This window comes from Cebus imitator, unplaced genomic scaffold, assembly GCF_001604975.1.
Source record: "Cebus imitator isolate Cc_AM_T3 unplaced genomic scaffold, Cebus_imitator-1.0 Scaffold214, whole genome shotgun sequence".
In the NCBI taxonomy this organism is placed as follows: domain Eukaryota; kingdom Metazoa; phylum Chordata; class Mammalia; order Primates; family Cebidae; genus Cebus; species Cebus imitator.
The window spans coordinates 2,276,097-2,287,486 of NW_016107529.1; the positions used below are offsets into that span (position 1 = coordinate 2,276,097).

The 11,390-nt window shown below is 40.9% G+C and overlaps 1 pseudogene; it reads right to left on the reverse strand.

Moving 5' to 3' along the window:
• Positions 1–688: 688 nt before the first annotated feature.
• Positions 689–11,390, reverse strand: part of LOC119474134 — a 21,974-nt pseudogene continuing 11,272 nt past the window's right edge.

Genomic DNA, 11,390 nt, shown 5'->3' on the forward strand with positions numbered 1-11,390 from the left:
TTGAGACAGTTTCACTCTTGTTGCCTAGGCTGGAGTGCAATGGCATGATCTCGGCTCACTGCAACCTCCGCCTCCTGGGTTCAAGCAATGCTCCTGCCTCAGCCTCTCGAGTAGCTGTGATTACAAGCGCCCACCACAAGCCCAGCTAATTTTTTGTATTTTTAGTAGAGACAGGGTTTCACCATGTTGGGCAGGCTGGTCTCAAACTCCTGACCTCAGGTGATCCACCCACCTCAGCCTCCCAAAGTGCTGGAATTACAGGAGTGAACCACTGCGCCTGGCCCCATGCATTTAAACAAAATAAAATCCCTGGGTGTCCTGGGATAAATTGAAAGTGAGGACTAAGTTTATACAGAAGTTTATTTACTGATAACTAATTTCATAAACACCATAATAATGATAGTAGTGTTAGCAATATTTTCACTACATATTTATATCAGGTACTTTGCATACATTAGTTCATTTAATCCCTACAACCTCATAAAAGAGAGATGATCACTCCCTTTCCACTAATAAGGAAATAGAAGCCCCAAGAGGCAATGTGGCTTTCCCCAGATCACACAGGGCAAAGGGAGTGGGATGGAAATGCAAATCCAAAGTTTATTTCAAAAAATAAGTTATTTTGCTCCCCAAATTATACCAACCTCATGAATATTTCTCCTCCTAACATTTGCCTCCAGAATCCCAGTTATAGTTCATCCTTCTGGTCAACAAGGACTTCTTCATTTTTACCCAGAAATGCCCTGTCAGCATCATATTCCTGCATCTGCCTGTCATTTCCTGGCTCTGCAGTGGAATACAATTCATTTCCCTCTTCTTCAATTCCCCAAATGTCATCTTCCTCTTCTTTCTCCTTTTCCTTTTTCTTCTTAGCCTCTTCTGCCTACTTTCTTTTTTCAATTTCTTCATACAGTTCTCACCATTGCTTCTCTAGGTCCTGTTTAGAATGTGGAATCTCAAAATAATTTACAGAGAGTATAAACAAAATTAACCAATAGAAATATCTGGTCTTCCCACAGTCCTTTCTTTCTTTCTTTGTCTGTCTGTCTTTCTTTCTTTCTTTTTTTCTTTCTTTCTTTCTTTCTTTTTGCTTTCTTTCTTCTTTCTTTCTCTCTCTCTCTTTGTCTCTCTCTCTCTCTCTCTTTCTTTCTTGAGACAGGGTCTTGCTCTGTCACCCAAGTGGCACCATCTTGGCTCATTGCAAGCTCTGCCTCCTGGGCTGAGGTCTTTCCACCTCAGCCTCCCAAGTAGCTGGGACCACAGGCACACACCACTAGACCTGGCTAATTTTTTTTGTATTTTTTGTAGGGACAGGGTTTCACCATGTTGCCCAGGCTGGTCTTGAACTCCTCAGCTCAGGAGATCCATCCACCTCAGCCTTCCAGAGTGCTGGGATTACAGGCGTGAGACACCGTGCCCAGCCTTCCCACAGTCTTAAGATTTCTGGGATAGTGTTTATTTACATACAAAGTTTTAGTATGTGTAAAGTGAATAGAAATATGTGTGTGTGTGTGTGTGTGTGTGTGTGTGTGTGTAGTTTGTTCATAAACAAAATTGGTTCCAATTCATCAAACATTTATTGAATGCCTACTGCATTGCTAACCATGGTGCTATAACAGGCAATCTGCACACATTATTTATATTCCTTACAGCAATGTATGAGGTATGTTACTTGTTCTACTTTCTAGATGAGGGATCTGAGGTTCGGACTTCCTTATACATTTCTTGTTGGTCTCCCCAAACTGAAAGTAAGCCCCATGAAGGTAGAAGCTTCTCTATTTTATTTCACTGCTATATCCCCAGCGTCTACAACAGGTACTTAAGTACTTGTCAAGTGAATGTAAGGCTTAATAATAATAGCTACCATGTATTGAGCACTTATTACATACCAGAAACTTATAAGATAGAGGCGATCATTGTTCTCCACTTGATGAAAAGAGGTGAAATAACTTGCCTGAATTCATAAAACTACTAAATAACGGAGCCTGGGTTTGAACTCAAGCAGTCTAGCTCCAAAATTCAAACTCTTAATCAATTTGAAAATGTACCTTCACAAAACAACTTTAAATATAGTACTAAAGTAAAACAAGACGAAAACAGACTAAAAAGGTCTAATAATTTTTCCCAGAATGACCACTTCAATGTTTTTTTTTAGACGGTATCTCATGCCATCACTCAGGCTGGAATCCAGTGGCCCAATCTCGGCTCACTGCAACCTCCACCTCCCAGGTTCAAGTGATTCTCCTGGCTCAACCTCCTGAGTAGTTGGGATTATAGGCACAGGAAACCACGCTTGGCTAAATTTTGTATTTTCAGTAAAGATGGGGTTTCACCATGTTGGCCAGGCTCGAATTTCTGACTTCAAATGATCCACCTGCTTCGGCCTCCCAAAGTGCTGGGATTACAGGCTGAGCCACAGCACCTGGCCCTTGAATTTTTGTTTTAAAGGAATATTAAGTGTCAAAGTTCTTTAAAAAAGAAAACAACTCTTTTTTTGTGTCTGTGTTTTTGCAGATGCTCCAAGCATAAGCTTAACCTGCCTGTTGGATAATCAAGTACTGGCCACAAACCAGGTTTGAATCGACCTTCCTGCAGAACCAGGACATCTGGATAGAGCTTGTCACTGTCATGAGGCCATTGTCCCAAGTATCACTCCACCCATAAAATAGTTCTAGAAGGGCAGGGAAGCTGGTAAACAGCACGTAACACCTTCCTTCTTTCTCATAGTCATCCATCAGAAAATAGGCTTAGGCCTGTAATTTCAAGACTTTGGGAGGCCGAGGCAGGAGGATTGTTTGCGCCCAGGAGCTCAAGACCAGCCTGGACAACATGGCAAGAACCCGTCTCTACAAAAACATTAAAAAAACAATTAACCTGGCATCGTGGCATGCACCTGTAGTCCCAGCTACTTGGGAGGCTGAGGCAGGAGGATCACTTGAGCCTGGGAGGTTGAGTCTGTAGTGAGCTGTATTCTCATCCCCACACTTCAGCCTGGGCCACAGAGCAAGACCCTGTCTCAACAGCAAAATCCAAAACAAAGCAAACAAAAAAAAAAGAAAAAGAAAATGAGTTCAGTAGCTCCCTCCTAGATCAATGCACTAGAGCAGGCAGTCTGACACACAAAAGGAGCATGGGAGGCCAGGAGTTTGAAACCAGTCTGGACAATATAGCAGGATCCCATCTTTAAAAAAATTTTATTTTTAAGTTAGCTGGGTGTGGTGGCACACTCTAGCACTTCTGTAGTCCTAGCTACTTGAGAGGCTAAGGTGGGAGAACTGCTTGAGCCGAGTTTGAAGCAGCAGTGAACCACGATCAATGCCACTGCACTCTGTGCAGACAGAGCAAGACTCTGTCTCTTACAGATATAGATATGAATGTAGATACATATACATATATGCACACACAGAGAGAGAACGAGAGAGAGAAAGAGAGAAACTGCAGGGAAAAATAGATGTATAATTGTAGCTAAAAACTTGAATAGCCTCCTCTCAGAAACTGATGCATCAAGGCTTGGATAGTATAATTACCATATTTCAACAATTCTACATACTATATGAGTAGACTTTAGCATGTTAAAAATATAATAAACATGAAAAGTTAAATTATAAAGAAAAATATAGGAGACTCTCATAGTTTGTAATTCAAAAGGGAAGGCAAAACTTCAACAAGTCAAAGGCTGCAGATGACTCTGGGTACTTTATACTCTGAATCTCAGTTCCTACATCTGAAAAATAGCAGTAATAATATCTATCCTTCTGGGTTGTTTTAGGGCTAAGTGGGATAACTTTTGGAAAGTGTCGACAGAGCCACAGGTGCAAAGCTATAGATGTCCAGTGAATGTGAGTTCTTTCTCCCACCTCTCAGCCAAGTGACCAGAAATGAGACAAAGACTGTGGCTGATTTTTGAAATGCAAAGAACAGTAAACAACTGAGGAGTCAGACATTTGGAATCCAGAGTGGGAGAATATCTTACTTTTCTTATTCCCCAGGTCTTATTTCCAATTTCTTCAGCAAATTCTTCGTCATTTGTAAGAAGGAAATTGTCAAAGATGCTGCCTAATTTTACCTGTTGAAGTGAAAACAATGGGATTATTAAAACTAGGTGCCTACAAACACACCGTGGAATACTATGCAGCCATTAAAAAAAGGATGAGTTCATGTCCTTTGCAGGAACATGGATGAAGCTGGAAATCATCATTCTCAGCAAACTAACACAAGAACAGAAAACCAAACAGCACATGTTCTCACTCATAAGTGGGAGTTGAACAATGAGAACACATGGACACAGGGAGGGGAACATTACACACCGGAGCCTGTTGGGGGGTGGGGGAGTAGGCAAGGGATAGCATTAGGAGAAATACCTACTGTAGATGATGAGGTGATAGATGCAGCAAACCACCATGGCACGTGTATAACTATGTAACAAATCTGCATGGTCTGCACATGTACCCCCAAACTTAAAGTGTATATATATATATATATATATATATATACACACACACACACACACACACATATAAAGTATATATATATAAACACATATATACGTGTGTGTATATATATATAAAGTATATATATATGTTTTTTAAAGCCCTTCAACATTTAGGCACCTAGTTTATATATATATGAAGTATATATATATATATATGTGTGTGTGTATATATATATATATAAAGTATATATATATATATATATGTGTGTGTGTGTATATATATATACACATTGGCATTTTAGTAGAGACGGGGTTAGGCTGGTCTTGAACTCCTGACCTCAAATGATCTGCCCACTTGAGCCTCCCAAAGTGCTGAGATTACAGGCATGAGCCATGGCGTAAGGCCAGATTCTATACAATGTAGATCATGTACTACAGTTCTCTAGTTTTTAAATAACATTTTTAGTATTTACAATTAAAGGAAAAGATTAATGAAATCCATGGTCTATAATATTTTCCGTGTTTGTCTATTGAATGAGAAAGGAACAGAATAGAAAGAGCACAAGTCATGGAGTCAGACCAGCTCAACCACATACTAGCTGTGTGATCTCAGGCAAGTTTGCTCAATCCCTCTGGGCCTATTTCCTCATAAGTAAAGCAGGGAAAATAATAACTCCCTGAAAGTAGTTTCATGAGAATTAGCAATAATATACGCAAAGCACAGTGTCTAGCAGTTAACAGTCACTCAATAGATAGTAGAGGCTATTATCATAACTTTTCAGCACCTGAATATGTTTCAAAAAGGGCAAAATGATGGTCATTTTGTAATTTTTACTTTTGCAGTATGCTAAATAAATCATCAAGTCAATTTATGGGAGTAGTTATATGACCAACAGGAAAGGCTGTAGCGTGAGTAATCCCGTGACCCTTGCCTAGGCTTTGGAAAAAAACCCTGCCTTGAACTCATAGAGATAGAGAGTCGAATGATGGTTACCAGAGACTGGGAAGGGTGGGAGCAGAGCCAGGGGCAGGGATAGTGAGCAGTGGAGATAGTTAATGGGTACAAAAACATAATTAGGTAATCTCAGAACTTTGGAGGCCAAGGTCAGGAGTTTGAGACCAGCCTGGCCACATAGTGAAACCTCATCTCTGCTAAAAATACAAAAAATTAGCTGGGCATGGTAGTGGTGGGTGCCTGTAATCTAAGCTACTTGGGAGGCTGAGGCAGGAGAAATGCTTGAACCCGGGAGGCAGAGGTTACAGTGAGCAGAGGTCTCACCACTGCACTCCAGCCTGGGTGACAAAGCAAGACTCTGTCTCAAAAAATATATATATATTTGATATTATATATCGAATTAGGTAGAATGAATAAGATCTAGTATTTATAGCACAACAAGATGGCTACAGTCAACAAATAATCTACTGTACATTTTAAAATAACTAAAAGAGTATAATTGGGTTGTTTGTAACACAAAGAAAGGATAAATGCTTGAGATGACGGATACCCCTTTTACCCTGATGTGATTATTACATGTTGCATGCCTGTATCAGAATATCTCATGTAACCCATAAATATATACACCTACTATGTACCCACAAAAATTAAAAATTGAAAACAAAAACGAAAAGCCTTGCCTTACTGTTTCATGGCCAAAATGTTTTCTTGTTTTTAATACGGAAGGCTTTTATTTGGCTTACATTACCCAACCAATCCTGCCTCCAAGAGAAAAACAAAGGATAAAATAAGCACTTTGAATAGAGATAATTATTTTGCTATAAGCCATTTTTTAAAAATTAGTTTTTAAAATTCCTTCTGCATCTTTAAAATATTTTCTTACCTTTGGGATTTTTTTGAGTTGTCAGCAGTGTTGCTAAGATAACTGCCTATTTGTTGGCTTTTTCATTTTCCCTACTTTCAGGAGAACTGCTCCTATCTCTCTGCTCTTTTTAGCGCCCCTTTGCCCCCATTGCCCTTACATTAAACTCGTGGGCTATGAGACTGCCAGTCCTACATCCTAACTGGTGATCATGGTCTACTTATGCCTTCTCTGTAAAACAACTTTTGTTCTTTTTCTGTTTGACTAAAGCCTAAGACCCTAAGAAATTTTTTAAAAGTTAATTCATTGCAAATTACCTGTGCTATCCCACTTGAGGAATAAAATGGAAAGAGGATAGGTTTGGGCACTTGTTAGCGATAGGCCCTGACAAGTCAAGTCTCCAGTCTCCTCTCAATCCTCAGTGTTTTCATCAGTAAAGTGGTAAGTTCCACTACTCTCTTGGCCTCACAGGGCTGTGGCATAGACCATACGGTGTGAGGGATATCAGCGTGCTTTGTATCACCGAAACCACCTTTGCAAAAATTATGACAGTGAGAAAAATCTGACATAGGAAAATTATGACAGTGAAAGAAATCTGATCTAATCAATTCTATCTTGCTTCACCTCCAAGCTGCCCTTGTTCAAATTCCTAGGCATAAGCCAAACTAACTATAGGAGAAATTTAGTTTATAACCTAATTTTAAAAAGAGAGAGAGACAATAACAGCACCTTCCCGAAACAAACCCCCCATTTACTTGGGGACCAGACTGCCTTTGTAAAACTAACAAAATAGAAATTATGTCTCAGGAGTCATGTGGCCAGAGGCCACAAGATTCCTAACCTCCCCAATTCTCCTGTAGATAACATCACTATTGTAAAACCTAAGATTGGTATGTGGGGTATTTTTCCACCTCTGCATTCTGACGAACCAGTTGGCACTACCCAAACTGATAAACTGGCTTATCTGGTCTTGTGGCCCCCACCCAGGAACAGACCCAGCTCAAGACGACAGCTTCAACTCTCTGATTTCACCCTCAATGGGACCAATTGGCATTCCCTATTCCCTAGCCCCCTGCCTGCCAAGCTACCCTTAAAAAATCCTAGCCTCCAAATTTTCAGAGAGGCTAATATGAGTAGTAATAAATTCCTATCCTTCTGCTTAGTCAGCTCTGCACTTTTTAAACTCTTTCTCTGTTGTGAAAACTTGCTGTTCTCAGTGCTTCGGCTTTTCTGGGCAGTGGGCAAGATGAACCCATCAGGCAATGACATTATGGCTAGGTTATGCTCATTGTGGCTAGGCTATAGTCATTCCTTTAAAGGTCATAAGGAGTCCCAGCGTTAAAGAGGAGAATTTTCTTTGTTCTCTACCATGTCCTCCCAGCCTCTGTGCTGATTTAAAACAAAACAAAACAAAAACAATGAAGTCACTTCTACCTAAGGAAGAAAAGGTAAAGGGGTTGTGTTTGGAGGTGTCAGAACAGGGAACAGGAGCAGGCAGGAAAATTGACCATCTTACTAGACTGGGACCAAGGAGGGATGGGGAGGACAACTGGGCTGCCAGAGCATCTGATGGCTGGAAATTGGGACAGGGACAGGTGAGGGAATGCCCACTGATCTCCATGCTGAGAGTCAATTTGCTTTTCCAATAAAGTGCAAGGACCTCATGGTAACCTGGATGTTCTGGGCTGGCTGAGTTGGGTACGACCCGTGAGTGTCAGACCCAATTAGAAGTTAGAAGGAAACATGCTGGCAAGGGTAATGTCAGCATTGGGCAGAATTCTCCCTCTCTTTCTCTAATACACACACACACACACACACACACACACACACACACACACACACACACACACTCCTCACAAAGTTAAGAGATAATGCTGGAATTTCAGAAATGTAGTCTCTTGGGCTTCATTCCAGACCCACTGGATCAGAAGCTGTATTTTAATAAGATCCCCCATTTTATTCATATACATGTTAAAGTTTGAGAAACAATCCTCTAGCATGGTTTAAATTCTTCAAATACTAAGTTTTGCCTAGTTACACAGGTTGATAGAACCCAGAGCAATTAGTGTTAAGTAATTTTGAATTTTGTATATGAACAAAGATACAGTTTAAAATGTGTACCTTAGTGTTTTCAATGGTGGAGGGAAGCATTTTAATGAAATATCCAGATTAGGCATATTAATATGCTCACGCATGTTTACAAGATGTAGAAAGTTCTTGTTATATATTAATAAGAGACAACTGTAAAGAAAAAATGACAACGCAAAGTGTCTACATTCTTCAAATAAGAGAGGAGGAAAAGAAAAGAAAAATACAGTGTATCCCTTCCTTCCTTCCTTTCCTTCTGAACCCTTCCCCACTCCCCCACACATGCACCCGGTTATTTACATGACCTCCTTGTATGCCTATGTTGGTCTTCTTGAGCCAGAGAACCAAGAAAGTATAAACAAATAAAGTAGAAAATAAATAAGCCAACCAAGAAAGCTTCAAACAGAGGGTGTCTGTCCCAGAAACCTTCGGTGGCTCTGAACTGTAGACATCACTAATCAGAGATAGATTTCCATGGCCATGGGACTTTGCAGGATACGCACAAGAACAGGTGGCTGTGGCTTCCAGGGGCTGTTGTACAGTGGGTGTAACCATTACAGCAAAGGCTTTAGAGGCTAACAGACCTATGTTTGAATCGTATCTCTACCATGCATTAGCTGTGCGATCTTGGACATGCCACTTGGCATTTCTGAGTCTTGATTCTCTCAAACATAAAATGGGGAAATAATAAGGGATAATAATACTTACCTTACATAGTTGTGAGAAATTGGGGGAAGTAATGCAGGTAAAGCACTGACCCCAGGCCAGTGTTTAACAAAAGTGAGTTCCCTTCCTCTCCAGGGGAATTCTTCATCCAGGACTTTGTAGATTATAGTTTCTAGCAGATTCCTGGGAGGAAGCATGGCCAAGGCCTTTACTCTGGAGCCTTGGGGCATTCTCTTTTCTCCTGATTTGGGGAAGAGTCCTCTCCATCTTTAGTAATAAGTCTCAGAGAAGAAAGAGATGGAGAGGAGAAAAACTTTTCAAAGGCCGGAGTATTTGTCCCCTCCTCTTTACCTTACAATTAGAGGAAAGATGACTGGCAGAAAGAGGGAGGCTGCGTCAGGACTTATCATGGCTGGGGCAATCATTCCTAACATCTGTCCAGGGATTTTAATGTTTCAGAATTTTACCACGTCTCTGATTTCCTTTTATCCCTAGAACTACCTCCAAGGATCATGTAGGACCAGCAGAAGCAGTATAAAGTATTGGAACTCTGAATCTGACATCAGAAAGACTTGTACCCAGCCAGGCATGGTGGCTCACACTTGTAATCCCAGGCCAAGGTGCTGGATCACTTGAGGTCAGGAGTTCAAGACCAGCTTGGCCAACATGGTAAAACCCTGTTTCTACTAAAAATACAAAAATTAGGCAGGCATGGTGGTTCATACCTGTAGTCCAAACTGCTTGGGAGGCTGAGGCAGGAGAATCACTTGAACCCAGGAGGCAGAGGTTGTGGTGAGCCGAGATCATGCCACTGCACTCCAGCCTGGGTGACAGAATGAGATTCCATCTCCAAAAAATAAAAAAATAAATATTATTGATGCTTGATAATATGGGACCTGAAATTTACCAGGTACTTAAAAAATCTTTTTGTTATTCAGATTCACTGATTTCAGGTAAATCAGAGGAACAAGCAACATGAATAGAAATATGTAGAAAATGCTATTATGCTGAAGCATACTTGTTGTTCAGAAGTCCAGCAGCTGATGCACTTAACAATAGAGAATATATTAAATTCTTTCCAAAAAAAAAAAAAAAGAAGTAGGAGACTTCATAGTAGAAATTAAATGGTATTTGCAGTCTTTAATACAGCATTTGGTACATGAGGGGGACTCAGTAAATTTTAGTTAACTATTATAATTATTAGGAAGAATAATACTTCCTCCATTTAAAAGATCAGCAGTCTGAGGCTTAGAAAGACCACAACTTATTCAAGTCTTGTGATTTCCAGCCTGAGGCTCTTTCTACTTTGTGAAAACTGAGAGACTGTGGCTCAGTGGCTCTGAACCCAGAGGGCTTTACCTGCCAAAGGTCCAGGCCGAGAACACTGATGTTATAATAGTGACAGATAGTGGGATCAGGTTTATATTGGGGGTTGTCTATTTCTGGATGAATCCACTCCCCCTGGTAATTGGGATTGTCAATGATCCGAGGTTTCCATTGTCCCTAAGCAAAGAACCAAACAGTGAACATGGCATTAGTATCTTGTCATTCTTCTGAACTCATGCAATCAGAAAGGCCAATTGATATGGTTTGGATCCGTGTCTCCACCCAAATCTCATGTCGAACTATAATCCCCAATGTTGGAGGTGAGACCTGGTGAGAAGTGATTGGATAGTGGGGGCAGAGTTCTCATGAGTGGTTTAGCACCATCCCCCCTTGGTACTGTATAGTGAGTGAGTTACCATGAGATCTGGTTATTTTTAAAGTGTGCAGCACCCCCTCCTTTCTCTCTTGTTCTTGCTCCCACCATGTGAGACACCCTGCCATCACCTTCTACCATCACTGTGGATGCCTGAGGCCTCCCCAGAAGCTCATGCCGCCATGCTTCCTGTATAGCTATACCCTGAAGAACCATGATCCAATTAAACCTCTTTTCTTTATAAATTACCCAGTCTCAGGTATTTCTTTATAGCAATGCAAGAATGGACTAATATACCAACCAATTTATAAGGCAGTTGTGTATTAGACATAAGGATTCATAGAAGGATTCCAGAAGCTTCTTTCCTTTTCATTGAGTTAATGCACAAGACTCTTTCAAGTTCCCCTTGCTACCCAGAGGAGGCCAAGCGAGGTGGCAGGGACCCATTTCGAGCTTGGCCCCCTCTCTGCACCAGCTCATTCATGAAGTAAAGAAAATGTAGCAGCCGTGATTGTATAGTGGTTAGTACTCTGCATTGTGGCTGCAGCAACCTTGGTTCACATCTGAACCACGACACCAGAAAAAAAAATTATAAAAGAAAATGTAGGGCCGGGCGCGGTGGCTCAAGCCTGCAATCCCAGCACTGTGGGAGGCCGAGGCGGGTAGATCACGAGGTCAAGAGATTGAG